At 39.3% G+C, this 6589-nt stretch overlaps 1 non-coding gene across 1 annotated transcript; it reads right to left on the minus strand.

Annotated features, from left to right (window-relative positions):
• Window positions 1-965: 965 nt before the first annotated feature.
• Window positions 966-1072, minus strand: LOC143845681 (small nucleolar RNA R71). The gene has a single exon (XR_013234490.1). It is a non-coding gene; the product is annotated as a small nucleolar RNA R71 (small nucleolar RNA).
• Between the last annotated feature and the right edge of the window lie 5517 nt (window positions 1073-6589).

Consider the following 6589-nt stretch of genomic DNA (forward strand, 5'->3'; position numbering starts at 1 on the left):
TTAAATAACTTCTCTCAAAACTGTTGAAACAGTCAGTTCTGTCTAGGTCGGTGTCCTAGTTGAGTTAGGCATAAGTAGCTTAGCTTAGGTGCACCGAACTACGTCGACTCTGATCCCAGTGAGGCTTGGGTACGTAGGCAGCTTGGATGTCTGACGGCATACCACCCGCGAGTCGGCACCACAACAAATTGTGGTGTTTTGGATATTAATTTTCTTATAAATGCTTAATCAAATCATTTAGGGCTTTCCATGAAATTAGAATTCTAGGAGAACTTTCACTTAGATTGAACCCAGACAAATTAATAAATCAAGATACACATTTAGGATTCCCATTGAAACTAGATTTTAGGATGCATGTCACTTAGTTCGCACATTAACATAGGGTTGAATGAGCCATTTAAAATAAATTTAAAAGAGTTAACTTTTAGAATTGAAGACCGATTATCGGGCAGGAATGGTGCATATGGTGGATAAATCCCCATACCTTCCATTCTTGTAACCAGGTAGCGAGTCTAGATTTCTGGTTAATTATGGGTCCTAGATCCCACATCTAGGTGGCGACTCTGTCAGTCTCTTTTGTGTGGAATTCGGATTGTCTTAGTGATCCCAAGTTCACATAAAAGACGAATTAAAATCAATAATGAAAGGCACACGCCAATCGCGTGGGTACGAGAGACCAAGAGATAGTGCGCGGCGGCTCGCGCCCCCCACCCCTCTCGCGGGATCGGGTCCCACACCTCCCTTCAGAGTATGCTTATTTATTTTTGCGTGAGTTTGAAGATGTATGTGCTTTGATTAAATTGCAACAACTTACCGATGATGCGGTAAAGTTGCGGTTTATTACGTTTTCACTCATGGATGGAGCCAAAAAGTGGTTCTATGGCTTATCAACGAACTCCATCACCACTTGGGAGGAGTTCGCCGTCGCTTTCCTAAAAAAGTTTTTTCCATTACATAAAACTAATAAGCTTAGGAACGATATTTTACAATTCAAACAAAAGCCATTAGAGTCATTTTCTAAGTTTATGGAGAGGTTCAAAGACCTACTCCAAGACTGTCCTCACCATGGAATTGATTTGTGGCACTTATGCCAAATTGTTTATGAGGGCATAGATTACCAAACAAAGCAACTTCTTGAATCCATGTGTCCTAACGGTTTTACATCTTTTACGGATGAGGCCGCGGCATGGAACTTCTTTCTTGATTTGGCGGACAAAACAAGAGAGTGGGAATCCACTCAAGACGGTGAGAGAGCCACTTCAACTAAGGGATTTCTAATAGAGGGTGACATGGCAAAAGAGGCCCATCTTGATAGCCTAATCAAAAGGCTAGAAGCAATAGTTGTCAAAGGACCCTCAGAAGTCAATCAAATTGCACATAGTGTTCCCATGTGTAATTGGTGTCAAGCCACGGACCATGTCATGGAAGAGTGTCCAACTCTTGCTAAATTTGGTAATTCTAATGAGAATGTGAGTACTCTTTATGCTAATAATCCTTACTCTAGCACTAATAATCCGGGATGGAGAAATCATCCCAACTTTTCATGGAGTCAAAGTGGGCCATCTAATTTCCAAGGCCAAGGCCAATTCGGCCAACCTAGGCCCACCTTCCCTCCCACTTTTGTTCGGCCATCCCCTTCCCCTCCTACTTTTCAAAACCCCATGATTAATAATGTTTCAAATCAGCAACCGCCGGGTTTTCAAAAACAAGGAGAGTCGGCACGCATAGCTTCCTTAGAAAAAAGCATAGAACTTCTCACTAGCACTTTCATGACAAGCCAACACAACATGGAGAAGCAAATCTCCCAACTTGCCATGGCGTTCCATGAGAGGGAAAAGGGAAAGATGCCAAGTCAACCCGTTCCTAATCCAAGGAACGTGAATATGAATGTGAATCAACAGGTACCGCCAAATCAGTTGAATGCCATTCAACCAATTTTGCCGCCGCAAGAGCCCTCCAACGAATGTAATGCCGTATATGCTTTAAGAAGTGGTAGAGATTACCACAAGGAGGAGGTCAGATCTGAACCTTCTAAAAATGCGCAAGATCTTCCAAAGGAGGTAAGTGAAGAACTTTCCTCCACAGGCTCAGAAGAGGAGCCCAAACAGGTAAGTCCAGAAGAGGTAACTTCTCCCCCTGCACGAGATTTCATTCCTAAAGCTCCTTTTCCAAGGAGACTTGCTAATAATAAGAAGGTGGATGCCATGGATAAAATTTTAAATGTGTTTAAACAAGTGCAAATTAACATTCCTTTATTAGATGCGATTTCTCAGGTCCCTGCTTATGCCAAAGTGTTGAAAGATTTGTGCACACAAAAGCGCACAACTAATGTGCCTAAGAAAGCTTTCTTGGCCGCAAATATAAGTTCCATCTTGTCTCAGCAAATGGTGGCTAAGTATAAGGATCCAGGATGTCCTACTATTTCTTGCACTATTGGTAACACAAATATTGAACATGCTCTTTTGGATTTGAGTGCAAGTGTAAATCTCTTGCCTTTTTCTGTATTTAAGCAACTAGGATTAGGAGACCTCAAACCAACCACCGTCACTTTTCAATTGGCGGATAGATCAATTAAAACACCCAAAGGGATGGTTGAGGATGTGTTAGTTAAAGTAGGTGATTTTTTATTTTCCGTAGATTTTGTTGTGTTAGATACCGAACCCGTTGCTAATATCAAGGATCAAATCCCTATCATCCTTGGTAGGCCTTTCCTTGCTACTAGCAATGCTTTAATTAACTGTAGGAATGGCTTAATAAAATTGTCTTTTGGAAACACATCGGTTGATTTTAATGTCTTTAGATTGGGTAAGCAACCAAATTTTTATGAAGAAATCAATATGTTGCATTCCTTTCCTGATAATATTGTTTATAACTTTGAAATTGATTTTGATGCAGGATTCCAAGAATGCTTGGATGCATTAGGAGATGATGGAGGAGATGACTTCTTTTCTAAAGCTTTTGCCATTCAAAATGTGGAGCCCGTTGGACCACTTGCAACATCTCTTCCAAAGACATCAATCGAAGAAGCGCCACAATTGGAGTTGAAGCCCTTGCCTTCTCATTTACGTTATGCATTTTTGGGTGATAATTGTACTTTGCCTGTAATAATTGCTGCGGACCTAACCTCCCCTCAAGAGGAGGAACTCATTAAATTGCTAAAAGATAACAAGGAAGCCATAGGTTGGACAATGACCGACATCAAAGGAATTAGCCATTCGATTGTGCAACATCACATCCATCTCGTTGAGGGTGCCAAACCTTCAAGGGAACATCAAAGAAGGGCTAATCCTGTGATGAAGGAAGCCATCCAAAAAGAAATTTTTAAATGGTTAGATAATGGGATCATTTATCCCATCTCGGATAGCCAATGGGTGAGTCCCGTCCAAGTAGTGCCTAAGAAGTCAGGAGTCACGGTTATACAATCTGCCACCAATGAGCTTATTCCAACTCACATTCAAACAGGGTGGCGAGTTTGTATTGACTACCAAAAGCTTAATGCCGCTACTTGGAAGGATCACTTTCCTTTGCCTTTTATTGATCAAATGTTAGAAAGATTAGCGGGTCATGAGTATTATTGCTTTCTTGATGGATATTCCGGTTACAACCAAATTCCCATTGCTCCTGAAGATCAAGAGAAAACGACATTCACATGCCCCTTTGGAACGTTTGCTTATAGACGCATGCCTTTTGGGTTATGCAATGCTCCGGCAACTTTCCAAAGATGCATGATGAGTATCTTTTCTGACATCGTGGAGACCTTCTTAGAGGTTTTTATGGATGATTTTTCTATTCATGGCTTCACCTATGCCGAATGTTTACATCACTTAAAATTGGTCTTAGAAAGGAGTAGAGAAAAGAACCTTGTCCTCAATTGGGAAAAGTGTCATTTTATGGTAAAAGAGGGCATAGTTCTAGGTCATGTGATTTCTAAAGAGGGAATTAAGGTTGATAAAGCCAAGGTGGATCTCATTGTCCATCTTCCACCGCCCAAAAGTGTGAAGGATATTCGATCATTTTTGGGCCATGCGGGCTTTTACCGGCGTTTTATAAAAGATTTTTCTAAAAATGCTAGGCCTCTAACCAACTTGTTAGCAAAAGATCAAAAATTTGAGTTTTCTAAAGAATGCTTCGATTCTTTTGAGTGTTTGAAAAAGGAGCTAACTACGGCTCCCATCATTCGAGCACCTAATTGGACCGAACCGTTTGAAATTATGTGTGATCCTTCCGACTTTGCAATAGGAGCCGTGTTGGGTCAAAGATTCAATAAATTATCGCGTGTCATCTATTATGCAAGTAGGACTCTCAATGATGCACAACTCAACTACACCACTACAGAAAAAGAATTCTTAGCTGTTGTGTTTGCATTAGAGAAGTTTCGGTCCTACTTGATTGGATCGCATGTGATAATTTATATCGATCATTCGGCAATTAAGTATCTTGTTGGAAAGAATGATGCTAAAGCTCGCCTCATTAGGTGGGTTTTACTTCTTCAAGAGTTTGATTTGAAGATTAGAGATAAAAAGGGTACGGAAAACTTGGTTGCCGATCACTTGTCTAGACTTCCTAATGCAAAGAATGACGAAGGTCCAATTAATGAAAACTTCCCTGATGAGCAATTGTTTGCTATTTCTAGTGAGCCATGGTATGCGGATATTGTGAATTACTTGGTTACAGGTGCTACACTGGATCATTGGTCCAACCAAGACAAATACCGGTTTCACTCACAGGTAAAGTATTTCTTTTGGGATGATCCCTATTTGTTCAAAACTTGTTCGGATCAAATTGTCCGACGATGTGTGCCCGATCATGAGCACCAATCGATTCTATCTTTTTGCCATGATCAAGCCTGTGGTGGCCACTTTAGTGCAAAGAAAACCGCGCACAAAGTTTTACAGTGTGGTTTCTATTAGCCAAGTCTTTTTAGGGATGCTTTTGATTTTTGTAAGGCATGTAGATCTTGTCAGTCATTAGGTAGAGTTACAAAGCGAAATATGATGCCCCTCAACTCGATCTTAGTGGTAGAAATCTTCGATGTGTGGGGTATTGATTTTATGGGACCATTTCCCAACTTTTTTGGAAACTTGTATATTTTGTTAGGTGTAGATTATGTGTCAAAATTGATTGAAGCCATTGCTTACAAATCCAATGACCACAAGGTGGTGGTCAAGTTTCTTAAAGAAAATATTTTTTCACGCTTCGGTACACCTCGTGCCATCATTAGTGATAGGGGTAAGCACTTTTGTAATAGACCGTTTGAAGCTCTTATGAAGAAATATGGTATTACTCCTAAGTTGGCCACCCCTTATCATCCTCAAATGAGTGGCCAAGTGGAGGTTTCAAATAGGCAAATTAAGCAAATTTTGGAGAAGACAGTGAATCCAAACCGCAAAGATTGGTCCATTAGATTAGTGGATGCCTTGTGGGCTCATAGGACGGCATTCAAGACTGATCTTGGTCAGTCTCCTTACCACTTTGTGTATGGCAAAGCTTGTCACCTCCCGGTTGAATTGGAACATAAAGCTTTTTGGGCTATTAAGAAACTAAACTTTGATTTGTCTTCTGCAGGTGTTCAAAGGCGATTACAACTTTCTGAATTGGAGGAGTTGCGCAATGAAGCGTACGAGAATGCAAAGATCTATAAAGAGAAGACAAAAGCTTTTCATGACAAACATATTTTGAGAAAATCATTTCAAGAGGGCGAAAAAGTGCTTCTCTACAATTAAAAAATGCATATCTTTCTAGGTAAGTTAAGATCCCGTTGGGATGGACCATATGTGGTTAACAAAGTTTTCTCCCATGGTGCGGTCGAGGTTCTAAATCCCAGCAATGGTGAGATTTTTAAAGTTAATGGTCAAAGATTAAAGCCGTTTATTGAGTTGTCAAAGCCGGATATGGAAGAGGTCATGGATCTCCATGAACCTTCCTATTCGAATCATGCCTAAACAAATACGGTACGTACCCTCCTTTCTTTTTTTAGTCCTCATATTTTTTCTTTCTATTTTTAACGCATTGAGGACAATGCATAATTCAAGTATGGGGGGGTAGCTTTTAGAAACTTTCATTCTCTAGTCTGTTCTATAAGTTAAAGTTAGAAATTTTCTTTTCGTTTTGTTTTTGGTAATTTTTCAAATTAGAAAGAACTTGGTATTCTTAAAAAGAAAGTTGTTTTCCTATTTTAAGAAAGAAAGTTAGTGGATATTTTAATTTTGGAATTTGAAAAATTAGAAAGAATACTTTCCTTTCTTAGTTTTGTTTTCTTTTGGAATCTTTCTTTTAAAAGGATTTGAATAAGAAATAGAAATATAAACTTGCTTTTTATATGGTATGGATAAAAAGGAAAGAAAGGTTGAAACAAAGAAATAAAGAATGATTTTTAGAAAGTTTGCTTCTTGATTATAGTTTTGATTTGTAGCCTTTTTGACTTGAGCTATTAAGTCTGAAGGGTTTTTATGCCTAGTTCCTTAAAGCCAACTGGCTTAAGAGCAACTGACTTAAAACTCCATACATGGGTCAATTAGAAAGCTTAATAAATCAAAGCATTGCACCTAATCAAAGGTAAAGTTTGAACTCATATGCATCAATGTCTATG

Source organism: Tasmannia lanceolata, unplaced genomic scaffold, assembly GCF_043159265.1.
Source record: "Tasmannia lanceolata isolate RefF3 unplaced genomic scaffold, GAP_Taslan_0.1 ptg000002l, whole genome shotgun sequence".
Taxonomy (NCBI): domain Eukaryota; kingdom Viridiplantae; phylum Streptophyta; class Magnoliopsida; order Canellales; family Winteraceae; genus Tasmannia; species Tasmannia lanceolata.